This window comes from Leptinotarsa decemlineata, unplaced genomic scaffold, assembly GCF_025532065.1.
Source record: "Leptinotarsa decemlineata unplaced genomic scaffold, Ldec_3_MD MMD2_P_RNA_scaffold_11, whole genome shotgun sequence".
Lineage (NCBI taxonomy): Eukaryota > Metazoa > Arthropoda > Insecta > Coleoptera > Chrysomelidae > Leptinotarsa > Leptinotarsa decemlineata.
Genome location: NW_027412525.1, coordinates 1683494 through 1699329, shown reverse-complemented (window position 1 = coordinate 1699329; position 15836 = coordinate 1683494). Strand labels below are relative to the sequence as shown.

The window sequence follows — 15836 nt, the reverse complement described above, 5'->3', positions numbered from 1 at the left end:
TTTATTGATTATAGCGATTCAGAAATTATTAGAGGAATGAAAAAGAAAATAAACACGAACAATAAGTCGTTTACAAACGGATACAAAAAAAACTCAAGCGGTTTATGCTTGAGAAAGCTATTGTATAGCGAAACACGTGTCGTGGTTTTTATAAAACCCTTTATATACAATAAACTGTATTAATTAGTTTTTTTAATATGGATTTTCATCAAGTATCGGCCAATTCTTCTCAACAAACTGATACGCAAATAATGATCTATAAATCACATCTTCGAACCAATAACAGTTGACTAAATTCATAATTCAATACCTTCGAGGTCAATCACGGATAAGCATAACTTTACATTTTGTTCCAAGTATTTTCAATCAGAAGTAGATCTTGCATATTTCTTACTCCAAAATATGTTCTCAAACGTCAAACTTAATCATTGAACTAACAATTTCGTTTTGAAACACAAAAATAAAAACATTATTTCAGGAAGTGAAAACAAATGTTCTTCACTAAAAATATGTAAAGTGGCGAAAAAATTGCTTTATGTCACACTTAGATCATGTGTGATTATACGAGCAAGATTATACAAGCAAAGACCGATACTTCAAGAAGTCGTTTTTAAAAAAGTACTTTGAGACAGCACAAAGTCTCCGTACACTGAATAAGTAGTATTACACTATATTTCTAAACTGATGAAGTTAGGAATTTCGAGAAATATCGTATTTCGAGAATGTACTGGAAGCAACAATGAATGAGAGTGGAGTAAAAGAAAATGATGTGAAGGAAGTAATCCCATGTAGTTATACTTTTAACGCATCGTGTTAGGAATCACACGTTAAAAGGTAAGACCTCGTTAGTACTTAGCTCGCTAAAGTTTCGACTTCTGAGGGTTGTCGCTCGTAGGGGTGCGATATCTGGTTAACGGAAAAAACATATTTTAAATATATAAATCGATCTATTGAAAAAATGTTTTTAAAGTAAGTAAAGCAAAAATGAATAGCAAAAAATTGTAAAAACGCTCATTCGTAAATGAAAACAAATCGAAAAATACTGTAAAAACATAGTAAAACATCAAGATGAAAATGAATACAAATAAACAATTGAAAATAAGAAAAAGATTTCAACGCAAAATATTTCAGGACGTTTCAATTGTGGATACTAACAATTGAAACGATTTGAAGTAACTTACTCTGAAATCTTTTTCTTATTTTCATTTCAAATTCTTAATGTTTGTATATGAGTGAGGATTATAAACACCTCATATGAAATTATTCAATATAAAATCTGAATCAGGTTTGAATCTCGAAGAGGAATTTCTAACATCATTTATCAAGATTACTTATTATACTAAGTTCCGTACACTTGATAAAAATAATAAATTATTGTGTTCCTTACTACATGTATTCAAAATTTATGGCTGTATATCGTTAAGGTCCATTGAAGATTAATCAAAAGATATGTGGACGAGATCCAAAAAGTGATGGATGTGATCACGGCGATAAATCTTTTGTTCGTTCTAATTTTTCTTCGCCTAAATAAACGATTCATTAAACGGAAAAATTCCGTCATTTTTTGAGCAAATCCGTAAATACGGAATACTCATTTCGTTTTTCATCATCTGCAATATGAATCATTCCAAGCCAACACATAAACAAGGAATGCCATTCAAAACAATTTTCTATTCTTGTAAAATCAACACGGCCTGAATATGCGAGCGAATTTTTTCACCAAAATATGCCGATTCAATTTTGTTATTGCGCCTACAACGGTATTAATAACTTTTCAGGATATTGGAAAAAAGATCATATCGCCTTTCCAATATTTTGATCATGTTGTACAGTGCATGATCACGGAGATACAAGGAAAAAATTAATCAGAAAAACAGACATCAAAACAAGGTCTTCTTTGATTGAGAATTTCAAATAAGTCAGTTTCTCCAAGGTGAGCTTTCATCCCTTTATGGAATTGAAAATGTTATGTTATGACCTGAAAATTATTTCGGTTTCTTGGTAATACCCAACTATGTGTACGAGTATGTATTAATGCCTATTTTTGAGCAGCAGACTCGTGGAATTTTGCTATCAAAAATTTATGACAGAACAACGCGAGTTGCTTGTCAATCCAAACTCATCACAGTTGTAGACTCTTATTATTGAAAACTGTTTTGGAACTAAAAAAATCGCCAGAAATAGTGATGCTCAATTCTCAAGAAACATTACATGTTTATAATAGAGAAGTATACATGTTAACTAAGTTGAAATTTCAGAAACCATCTGGATTATAATGCTCCCAAAAGTCTTCCAAAATCTTTGTTGCAACAAACAAAAGTTATTTCGAGCCTTCCATTCAGGAAATAACAGATTGAAATCCAAATTTCTAATTTTCTTCTGCTCTAAAATGTCAGAAGTCGAAGTAGCATAGGATATCTTTATTGTCAATTCGGTCGTATTCTTGTCTTCGAGAAAAATATTGTTTCATTGACCGATATACCATATACGCTGTCTTTTCAAAAAGTGAGATGAGTTTTCATTATTCTCAAAAAATATTTATTTAATCATCAATTTCAATAGTGTGCCCTTCAAAGTAGCCCCCCGAAGATATAATACACTTGTGTCAGCGTTATTTCCAAATCTCGGAGCAGATCTGATATGCACTTTTTGCCGAAATACTCAGCAACTTTCCTAATAGTGACTCCACGATTGATTCTCCATAACAATTTTCTTCACTTTCTTAATATTTTCATCGGTTGTTGAAGTGCTGGGGCGTCCAGGGCAACCTTCTGTGAAAAGCTTGCACCACTCGTAAACATTTTTCTCATGCAAAATACAACATTTGAAGTGTTTTTGAGCATTCAATTCCATTTTATTTCAGCTTCAGAGCATGTCTCTGAAGCATCAGAGTATGTTTCAATGGAGGGAAAACTTCTATGACCAACTGGACGACTTGGCGATGGGAATTCCACTTAGCCCAGTTATAGCCAACTACTTAATGGAACGTTTTGAAGAAAAAGCAATCGACACCTTCGTCATCTGGAAACATGAAAGAGACGCTACGCTCTGAATATTTTCCTAGACCACCTGAACGCTCAACACCTAAGTTCACCATGGAGACTGCTGGACTAATCCACCGAAAACCCACGTACATGGATAGGTACCTGCACGCACTATCGAATCACCATCCTAGTCAAAAGAGCGGAGTTATCTCCACTTTAACGGAACGGGCTCAGAGAATATGTAAAGCAGAGCATCTAGAGTAAGAACTAGAACATCTACGAGTGATCTTGAGATCGAATGGATACACTGTACCAGATCAACAAAGTGATGAAACTGAAGAGTCATACAGTTCAAAACCGGGAGAAGGAGCAGATGATTACACGCGCGTATCTACCGTATATCCCTAGGGTCACAGGCACAAATGGAAAACTTTTGGGGAAACACGACATTGAAACAGTTTTCAAACCCACTAGGAAGATACAACAGAGCCTCAGGTCGGCAAAAGACAAAAGGGACACACTATCAGCAGCAGGGCTCTATCGCATACCGTGCACTTGTGGGAAGGTATATACCGGAACCACCAAAAGATCCACAGGAAAAAGGCCGAAGGAACATGAAATAAACTGCAGAATGGTCGAACAGACAAGTCAGCTGTGGCAGGACACGCACTCAGTGAAGGAAACCACAGAATTATGTTTGAAACCGCGGAACTCATTGCCCCCAGTCAGGGATACCATATCCGACTGTAACGGGAGGCAACAGGAATCCACAAACATTCGGATAATTTCAACAGAAAATAAGAAGCTGTGGACCTCAATCGAATATAAAATTCCATTCTATGAAACTCAAGGATAGCAAATAGCATGACAGAAGGTAGAAAAGAGTCAATGAATGTTAACGACAAATTACCTAGTCCAGGTACAGGTATTACCACTCCAAAATACCTGACAAAGCATACATACGCGTTACGAAAGCGTAATTTTAGTTATCGGATAGCAATCCAGAATGTATAAACCTGTGAAGAAGCTAGCCACTCGGACCGGCGAGTGGCTAGCCACTCGGACCGGCGTCAGGAAAAAATTCTAAAAATTGACGACACTAAAATCCTCGGCCGCGAAAGCCTTAACCACTTTGTCGTTTCACTACGTTGTTTTGATATACAGTCTTTTGAATTCTGCTCAATTTTAAAATAACAAGATTTTCAAAAAAAAATTTTCACGAATATACTGCAAAGACCGACAATTCTGCTATGTACTTTTGAACAAACAAAAATATCTTTGGGTGTTCTACACTTTTTTTTATAAAAACGTAGTTTTTTGTAAAATCACAAAAAGGAAAATTCTTTGAAACGAATCTCATCACTTATGAAATACCCTGTGAATTTTCAAAACGAGCACTTTTTCCAAATACCAGAACTGCAATATTTTATTCGACGCCCTTCAAAACAACCTACTGTCACCTTTTATTACCCTGTATACTGTGAAACGTATAAAGGGAATGCATTATCATTATTAGTCATTGTGAATATTTATGAAAAATCCTGAAATATGTCAATGTCATGTTTAAAAATTTCAACATATTACGTAAAATTTTATCCCAAGGGATGGCTCTAACCTTGGGCCTTTTCATTGTTCATTCGAAAACTTTATTGTTTTCAAATTTATTATAAAAAACAACATCTGAAAAATGAATTCATCAATAGATCATAAAAAAAATAACAAAAAGTCAGCTGAGGTGTTCTACTTAGAAAGAATAACTTTATGGATGAACAAATCATTTTACGCCAATTACAACAGCAGTTGCATGGTATTTGTCTTAAATGAAATCTGTGATTTGGCAGTGAGACCAGAGAAACAAATTTAGTCGTGATTGAACGCCAAGGAATGTTTAAATTAATTAATGAGGTATAATGCAAGAACAAACACATCGTTTGCTAGTTACGTTTATTGAAAGAAAAAATGAAACGGTTGACATTATGACATTCAGACAATTTGTAGAGGTTTGTCACGGTACAAATATAGCGTGAAACATAATCTAGCATGAAATCAATATTTAGGATTGACAGATTATTTAAACTAATTCCTATTAGGTTGTTTCGAAAGTTGTCTTCGTTTTTATGAGTCAACTTTGAACTCATTCAATTCAGTCGAATTAAGCGTCATTTGAGTGAGTGCACGTTTGCCAACGTAACATTTTTGCCTAGTCCTGATTGGTCGTCCTATGGTGAGGCAGAACTTCGATGGTGATTTGTGAAACGTGCGGACAGGCGTGGTCGTGGAACAGAATCGGACCTCTTGTCTTGACCAGGGCAGGCTGCTAATTACGCAATTTTCGGCTCTGCTGTGATGGTTTGGCTCGATTGCAGAAAGTTATACTGAATCACACCAGCCGCTGACCACCAAACAGTAACCATCATCTTTTTCTGTTGGGTTTTCGTCTGTAGGAAGTGCCCGAGTCGGTGTCCAATCACTGTCCTGAACGCTTCCTGTTAAGGTAAAGGACCCACTTCTCATCATACGTGACGATACGATACAAAAAGGATAATTTTGGTTGCACAAAAGCAGAGAAGAAGATACATCGAAAAGCGACAATGGGTGGTATGAATAATACCGGAGTATAAACTCCGAGTATGTTCTCATGAGTATGAGCATAAAGTATGAGTTTGTACTCCATTTTATATGAATAAAAATATTTCGATGTGATGAGTATCTGCCCACAGTACATAAGAGTAAATACTCGCTATTTAATTTCTATAAACTTGTCAGAACCTGTTAAGGAGGTAGCAGGGATTCGGAATATTCTCACATTGCCTTTAATTTGAGCAATTAATTAGCGCGTTGTCTTGTTACAATGAGTAAAAGCAGTGAAAACAAAAGTAATGAGGGATGCGAATCCTAAATGGGATTCGTGCATATATTTACGTGATTTTCCTGTACTTTTGTCCAAGTCACAAACACCAGCTGTCCGACTATCAAAGTCAGAAGCACTTGAAGTGATGAGAAAAGAATGGAAGCTTAATTTCGGTTCACAAATAACAAGTAAAATCAACAAAAAAATTAATATTATGAAATCCAGACTCAAGAAAAGACTGATATTAATAGAACTGGAAATAAGAAAATGGTTCTGCAGGATTGGGAAAAGATTTTGTTCGGAATCATGGAAGGCGATACAAATCCAGTACTTGCAAAGAGTCCAGGTGATGTAATATTTATAAATAAAAATATAAATAAGGCAGCCAAGGTATATTTAATCTAAAACCAAAAAATATATTTCTGTTAAAGTTATTTTACAATTTCATTTTAGGAGTATTGTCTGTCGGTACAAAACAAACAGACACAATAGCAAGCAGCAGTCATGAAGCTAAAATCCGCATGCCTTCTGTTTCTAGAACCACAAATGATGATACTGCTAGTGGAGTAAATCTACCTGAAAAAAAAATCCAATAAAATTACCCCTTTTGAAAAATACCAGACAAAAGATACTAAACAGCTTTCAAATACCGAACTACAAAGGCTAGTTTTGCTGAAACAACTGAGAGTTTTGGAAATGAAGGAGCAAAAACTGAAGAGGGAGCTAAATCCAAGTGAACAATTGACTTCAAATAATAATGATATCGTTGACGATGCAAACGGAAAAACTTACAGTGATATGTAATATTTAAATATATTTGTGAAGTGTTGCAAAGTAAAAGTTATGAAAAAAAAATTAACAAATGAAAATTAAAATGCGTTGTTTTGTTCGACTTTTACTTACCTTGAGTAAAAGCAAGAATGATTTCTGCTAATTCAGATCGCCTTCGTTACCCACTTGGTCTAATGTCATCTATATCTTGTACGGGAAGCGAATCCCAAATATCTTGTATTGGGGGCTCCATTGGATCGAGTTCATCAATTTAAACATTTAGCTACATTCTGTAACATATAACAAGTTTTGGAACATTTTCAATCGACACCCGATTTCCGATGAAGCATCGGAAATCGTTGTTTTAGTTGCCCAAAACATCGTTCAATTATTACACGCTCCTTTGTAAATAATTTGTTATAAGCAAGCTGTGCCGGAGCTTGGATTTCTAAAAGGCACCATTAACCACGGTGCACGCCATAACCTTCATCTCCTAAAATTAATGCATTTGACATCCTAAACTCATTTTTAGCAATGTTACAAATTTGTGAGTTACTCCATATGCGTGAATCATGAACAGATCCTGGCCATGATGCGTCTTCGCTTGTAAACCACTCATCTGCATTGCAAGTTGCTTGAACGTTGATACTGTAATATCCTTTGCGATTTATATATTCATCACTATGAAGAGGTGGTTTTTTTATTTTTATGTGGGTGCAATCGATCACACCCATAGCACACGGAAAAGTGTCTTTGTTTGCCATCTTTTTCAAGCTGCTATTATATCCGGCGGACTGCAAGGAAATTTCATCGTATGTGCGCATTTTTCTTTTATCTGATCAGCAACTTGCGTCACAACCTTAGACACAGTACTTTGATGAACACCAACATCTTCTCCCACTACTGTTTGAAACCCCGGATCACCTTCATATCTTAAAAATATTTTCATTTTATCAAAGTTGCATATAGCTCCACCTCTTGTTTCTTCCGATTCTTTACCCAAAAAGTTATTTGAAAGCCACTTAACATTTTCTTTATTGAATCCGTATAATGCTTTGAAGTCACGATCACACGTACTTCTTGGTTTATAATATTTTTTAACGCAAATTAAACATGCACTCAGTCAGCCATAGCTTTGCCACGATCAAACTGAAGTCTGGTAACTATTAGACTCCACTGTATTTTCTTCAATGTTATCCAGACTGGTACTGAAGAGCCCTAAACCAAGTGTATTACGGCGAAACATCGATGTCTACCAGTGAGGATGGTAGTGTTCCATGTAACCGCAATTTGGTACCATTCATTTAAAATAGAACTCTTGTGAATGATATCTGGTTTTATTCCATAGCGAAATGTTTGGAATACAAACTGAGAAGAGAGAAGTATCTTCTGTATAATTCAGTGTTCATACAAAAGTATTTTTTTCTTTCGTGTAATTCAATGTTAATATGAAAGTAGCCAAGAACTTTCTTTCCCAAAAATTAATCACGCCTAAAAATATAACCCCTTCAATTCAAAAACTATTCCTTTCTGAAGCAAAAATGATTTTTGGTGGATGGGTATTTACCTTACGAATTCAAGAAGAAACATGATTTATGACGTACCACTTCCAACTAGATTCAAAAGTCAAACATCGGCCTCATACAAGGCCTGATTAATTATAAGTCGATGGGTTGTTATTAGAAGAGGTGGTTGTATTATAAACTTGGGGTTAGTTTACTTCCATAATTGTTCTTTGAGATCTAACAATAATCTATACTTTTCAAGTTGAGTTTTGTCGAGTTTAGATTTGTGCTCTGTATAAGTTGCATCATTCACTAAAAACTGTATTTATTCAGTAACCTGATATTAGATTAGGCATTATTTTCTCCTCGTCTTATACATTGAAGCAAATGAATGAACAGATATAGTTAGCATGAATGAAATACAAATCACACACTGGCACTTAAAATTAACCGTCTTCAGAGAAAGCACAAAAAATGTGCATTACAATAATGTGAAATGCAAAGATATATTTTTTAATGCGAAAAGTTGAGAGTTACTTCCTTTTGATCATATCATACTCGTAATGGGTCGCGTTAGTGGGTGTTATTTTAATGAGAAGTTGCGTCAGATCAAAGCCTTTCAATTAGTGAGGTAGTTACGAACATCAATTCAAATTATTCGATAACAAATGCCATGAAGTTCTGGTATGTTTTTTGGGTCGAAGCCAACATTTGTTTTTTCTCTGTTATGAATGCTGTCGATGTTGGTGCAAAAATAGGTGCACTGAATATTGAATGGGCTTTGGCATTCGATATATATTTTCCGGTAGAGTGAAATATTTTAATGGACGCAGATAAACATAATTTTATCAATAATGGCACAGCTTGATTGTGTAAACGTCGAACGGATAAGTGGTCAGTCTGTACTCAACGATAACCAGACGCAATCCTTTCTTTGAATAAAAAAAAAGATATTTCTGTTACTTCAGAGTGTACTTCTAAACCTCCAAAATTCTCTTTTCAAGCACATATCTGTCTGTTGAAAATTTGTTTTCCCGTTAACCATCTGTCGCCCCGCTACCAACGACTACCCTCAAATATCTAAACTTGTGCGATCTTATGTTTAACGCGATCGAACCATTAAACGTGCGATTTCGTTGAAGTTTAAATCTTGTTCTGGTTCTGATCTCAAGTGTTAGTCAATAATTCATATTAACTGACCTGAATCTCAGCCTTTGAACTATTGGGAAGTAATAGCTTCAGGAGAAAATATACCATGAAATAATGAATTCACAATGTTTTTTTTAAGAACACAACACAATCACTACAGAAAAATCCTTAAGAGCCTATCAGAGCGGTACCAGTGCGAAAGTAGCGATTCACATTGGATTTGAATCGCTTGAAATCCATTTGGAAAAACGTTCTCAGGAAGTTTACTCCACGTAAACACAGTTTTCCAAATAAGAGAGTTCTTGAACAGTGAAGTTCGAAGTGAACTGAGTTGAACCTCAAAACGATGAGCAGCAACAGTCCGTCGTGTATTTCTGATATATGTACCGCTCTTGGTGGAATCAAATGTGCCAAGTCACTTGAACACCTCCCGTGAAAGTATCTATAAAAGAGAGATAAATCTCCAACTTTTCTTCGATGTTCCAGGCTATCGAGGTAGCACGTGATGTTCGCGTCTCCAATCAGGCGAATGGCTCTTTTTTGGATGTAATCCAGCAACTTCAGGATATGTTTGGGGACTGAGCTGCATACATGAGAACAGTACTCCAAAGAAGGTCTGATCTGAGTTTTATAAAATGTAATAACTGCCATTGCGATAGTAACGTAAAATATAATTTTATTCATAGAGATCGAGGTCAGTCACCCGTTTCTTCGGTGTCGATATTTTTCCTGATCAAAAAGCATTTGAACTACTTATGACTGTCGGACCTTTGAGCGTCGTTGTGGTCATGAACAAGTTGGGCTAGACTAAACAAATATAAATATCACATACTGCCGATGGGAAAGTTAAAAATGCTGAGATGAGGTTTTTGTGGCTAACGCTGCTGACACGAGGGCTTGGGAGTTTTTCGGAGACACAAAAAGTCTGTCACCGGAGCCCATCGAGACGGGTTCGGCCTTCGAGGCTAAGGAAGGTGGCCTAAATAGGGGAGTTATTTTGTTTGTAAGCGCGTGATGCTAAATTAGAGGAAAATCGATAGTGAAATCGTAAGCCGGTATTGAGTACAGGGAAGTTGAAAATAAAAGTTTCGGTGTAGACGACACACCGGGTCAACGGAACCTGTGGTTGACCATGAACCACCAAAGAGGCGTTATGTGTGTGTTTTTTTTTACTAACCAGTTGATATTGGGAGAGTTCACATACTATTTTGTCTGAGTTCACTTCCTATTTGCAAAGAGATTATATATTGTTGGGCTCCTAGTGCGGGATGTTTAGCTAGAGTTCATATTACAATCACAAAAAAGGGCGCATATACCTCTCTCCCTTGTTGTTTTTTCATTTCGTCTATGGATTCGTTGTTTTACTTATTTTACTTTATATTTGAATCTTTGGACTTTCATTTTCTCTTGGACTGAGAAAGATACCATCCTCGTAGAGAAAGATAAAGTTAAGAAAACCAAAGCAAATCATTGACTTTCTGTCAATCTATCGAGAAATGAAAGCATTTTAACTAAGATTAAAATTCAGTTAGAGCATATTCGGATCGTTCTGGAAACATATAATGAGAGAGGATATAAGTAAGTATACCAAATGATCAGATTTAAAAAAGATCGGCCTTCTTGCGACCGGCACGAACCCTACAGCCTTTTCGGAATTGCCTGACATTCAAATTTTGATGTGGAGAAATCTGCATTTGGTGACGACAGCAGCCACCAGATTTTATTTTAATGAAAGAAACACGGCGATAGCGAGATGGTTACGAATGATTGATAGATAATTAAGTATTATTTCACTGATGACCCAGCTATATATAAAAATCCGAGGATTTCTCGGTTAAGAAATCTAATTCCACAATTCAGACGATTTTTATTATTGTTATATTGTTTTTGTACGTTATTACAAAATCATCAAAAGTTACTGAGGTGTGTACAGTTTTCTGCCGTTTTAAACAATCCACTTTCTCTTAGCAGATGCCGTTGACAATCTGGAATTAGTTATCACAGAAGTGAAGTACCTAATGAATATTTTACTTCCCACAATATTCATTCCAGTATTTTCAATTATATACTCTTTCCAAACAGAGTGCTCCAAAACATTATCATGCATAGTGTTCGTGATTTCCCAGACAAGGCTGCTCGTACAGGGTCGCTCTGAGGGACGACCGAATTTTTTTCCTAATAAACGGCTGGGCATAAGAGAATTTTCTAGGTGTAGTATAGGAACACAGTGTAGGAACACAGAGTCGCTCTAACGGACGACAGAATTTTTTTTTCATAATATACGGTTGGGCATAAGAGAATTTTCTAGGTGGAGTGTAGGAACACAGTTTTTTCAGCCGTATCAGTACTTGGCATTTAAATAATTTTAAACTTGAAAATACCGTATATGTAGACACCACAAGCATTACAACGTATCTGACCACTCGAACACTGTAACAATGAATTCCACAAGCCGATTGCAGTTGAATCTGATTGGCCAGCGTTGAGAGGCTTGTTTATTTCACCCAATACATCCAAACGTGCGTGGTGATCATGCTTTGATCAGGCACCTATTTTTGTTTAGGTTACTTTGTTTGTTGGATGGATATAGTTTAGTTTCATTATTTTTTATTTATTAATTGGATAGTTTTCAATAGTAAGAGTTTTGTCTATCGTCCATAAAAAAAAGTCCCACACGTAATAACAGTAATAGTAGTAGTGTGGTTCAAGGAGTACAATAATTGATCAAAAATAATGTTTCCTAGATTAAATTGTTGACAACTTGCAAATAATATATACATGTGAACCAAATTCAAATATAACTAGTTAATAAATTCAAATATTCACTCAAGATAACTTTTCTATTATACAAAATTGAATGACTGCCAAAAACATGTCTTCGTTACACAATAATTTTAATGAATAACTATAGTATGTCATGTTTTTTTTCAATTTATTGGTTCCAGCACGAAAAGTTACAACACTGAAGCAAGGGTCATTATAATCATAACAGGTAGAATTCGAAATACGACTATATCTATATTTTCATTTCAAGAATTAACACGCGTTATAGGTTAAGATCTATGATCAATAAATAATACAATTTGATTTTAACTCAATATTCTTTTTGATTCCGGTGGAAACTAGACGATTTTTGAAGTTTGACCGCAGGAGGCAGGTTATTCGAATACATTCCTCTCAGAGGAATGCAGGATTATACAACTTTTCATTATTTCACAACCGAAATCATCAAATATAATTTTTGTCCTAAGATGAATGTCCTACAGACGAATATGTGTATTCATTACTAATCAGCAATAACTAAAAAGTCTACCGGTGAAAATCATTTTCAGATACATACAAATAAACTGAACAAACACAATATGATAAAAATGACAATTATAAATAATATCTGAAAGAGTTTACCGATATTTGATGAAAATGCATAACATATTCAAGTAACACTTTATTGTGAGATTTCTACTACACAGTTTTACAAAAACGCACGTGTTTCATCATACAATAGCTTCCTAAGGAATGTTCAATATTGTATGAACACGGCTGGATATGGCTTGAATGCTCATTTTTATCGCTCTAGCCATGCTTTATGCAATGATGAACGGATTTGTCCAAGGGCCAGAAGCCCTCGGGTTTGTGAAATCATCACTCGCTGGTCATGCCATATACTGAATACCCCCGGAATTGATACTGATGATAATTTTGTGAACCAGTATACGAAAAAATTGAGAGGGTATAATAGTACATCACCTCTTCTCATATACAATTCACTATTTCTGTCTGTTCTACTTCTAAACGATCAGTTAAAAATAAACGTCCCTACAATTTTATCATCTGTTAAATATTAGCATCATTTCAACTAACAGGCATGAGGAATGATTTTGTTTAGATTTCAGATAACGAAATCCCCCGCATTATAATTAAGTTATTCGTGAAACCACTGTGATAAATGTTCTTCAAATTAATCAGTTTTCGTTGATGTTTTGAATAGTAACGTTTTGATTTGTGAAAATTGAAAGGAATATATTTTCAAGACTAATTAGTTTTTGGGAAAGAACGGTTTTGCTTTCTACTTTTCCATCTTCATACAAAAACTGTAAGAAACTGTCCTCTTGAAACAACTACTTTCATATATTGAATTAAACGAAAGAAAAAGTACAGTTGAAACAACTGAGTACTTTCAATTAACATTAAATTATATAAAAGATCACTTTACGTTCCTATCTACTTTATAATCCGAACAGTCATTTGCGGAAACGTTATACAAAACGGTTTATGAAAGAGATGAAATATCACTTACATGGATCATTGTCACCCTCATTTTTTGTATGAGGAAGGAGAGGTAGAAATCTTTCTTTTCCGCAATAAGTCTAAGTATGTTCAGAAGTTTTGAATTCTTCATGTGTAATGATATCTAAATGTCCATTAGTGATAGAGATATGTTATTATTTATATGACACGAATAGAGCAAAAACATATTGCAAGCAAGATTGATTTTTCACTACTTTTTATATTTGGAGAGAATAAGATATACCTTTTGTATATTTGTTACAGGCCAACGTGTTTTTGGTTTTTTTTTTTCGGAGAATGGATGGGTCGTTGAGACACAACGATACGAAAATAATAATATCAACTTTGGAGAATATCAGCAATCACTACTGGGACTAATTCACTCGCCACTATAAAACAGACATAGAAATTGTAAAAGAATGTTGCAGCTCGGACAAACATCTTTCAGAATAAAAAAATCAAATATGATAATAATAATATCGCCTTCATTATTTCATAACCAAAACAAAAAAAGTCAACACAAGTTATATATTCAACTATCAATTGAAATAAAAGGCGAAGTTCATCGTCCGTAATAAAATACAACACGGAAAGAAAACAAAAGAGAACAAAAATAAAACTCTGATTGTTATATATAATGATATTATAATATGAATAGGAACAAACACCTTACATGAAGAGTTTAGTTTACCTATTCTTCACAAGATATCAATAATTCAATTTAATTTCAGTCGAACAAATAGTCTTTATATTTAGTTTTGAATTTTGTGAAATTTAATTGTTTGAGGGAGTTGGGAACAGAATTATACTTTTGACGAATTTGGTACCTGAAAGACCACCTGAACAATTCTGTTGGTATTTTGGCATTGCAAACGTATTTTTAAATCAAATATTCAGGTTTTGGATGACTGTACGATATGTAATTTTTCTATGAATATCTGAAGGTTTTTTTGTTGGTTATTTTATGGAAAAAACAGACAGCGTGAAGTAACCTTTTTTTCTTCATGTTCAGCCATCCAATTTCTTGAAGTTTATATGAGATCCTGTGTCGCCGACCAATAGCAAAAATTAATATAAGGCACGAGTTTTGAACTTTTTGAATCTTATTTTTGTATTGATTGGTTAAACATGTGCCATAAATACAATCCGCATAATTGAAAACTGAAATCACCAAAGATTCACAAAAGTATTTTTTCACATAATAAGGCAAAAATATGTCGGTTATCATAAATGAGTTTCAGTGCAGAATAGGCACGTTGTAAGAGTTTATTTATAAATTTTTCAAATCCCAGATCTACATCCATCAAAACACCAAGATTCTTTTCTTCACTAACAATATCTAGTGGCTCATTTCGAATGTAGACTTATTCACTATGGAACGGACCAAAGATCATTACATTCGATTTACTAGGGTTACTAGTCCGTTGCCAATTCAACAAATCTGTTTATATCTGCATTGATATTGTCACAAGCATTGTCTGCCATTTTCGCCGAAAAGCTATGATATACTTGAGTATCATCAGCGTATAAATACACCTGTCAGTTAGACGTATACATAGAGAACAATAAAGGGCCGAGTATGTATCCTTGAGGTACCCCTGATTTGAGATATAAGATATCTGAGTTATTTTCCTCTATACTAACCAGTTGATGTCTATTCTTCAAATAGTCCGTCAATAATGGAAAAGCGTTGGCAAAACGACATTTTGTAAATGCACATAGTTGATAATTTGTTTTTATGTCAACCGCTTTCCATGGACTTCGAAAACTCTCTTTTATCGAGCATAAGTTAGCGTGATCGAAATTTTATCTTCTTTCACTCCAGCGAATCGTATTTTTTTTTTGCTGAAGTTATTATAAAGAAATAGTCACTTTCAACAAGAAATATTTGGGTTTATAAATAAATATTATAGTTTATTGTATGATTTTCACTAGAAAGGGTTTTACAAAAACTTTTAGTTTACGATTGAGGAAGTTATTGTATAGCGTAACACGTGTCGCGGTTTTTGTAAAACCTTTCATGAGTAAAAATCATACAATAAACTGTATTTGATTATTTTTGATATGGATGTTTTATCAATAAGTATAGGTCAGTTCTATTCAATTATTAGGGTTCATATTGCCTGAACAAAATAATAAGAAAAATTAAAAACAGTGTATATTTGATAACAGCTACTACTTTCCATTCACTTTGATAGACTAAAATTTCACAAAATCATAGCCGGAACAGTGAGAGAGATGAAATTATATATCACTTTGATGCTGAAACCGGGAAAGTACATGTCAACT

General features: G+C 34.5%; 1 protein-coding gene across 2 annotated transcripts in view; it reads right to left on the bottom strand.

Moving 5' to 3' along the window:
- Nucleotides 1-15836, bottom strand: part of sm (heterogeneous nuclear ribonucleoprotein L) — a 532854-nt gene that overhangs the window by 297858 nt on the left and 219160 nt on the right. The window lies entirely within an intron of this gene.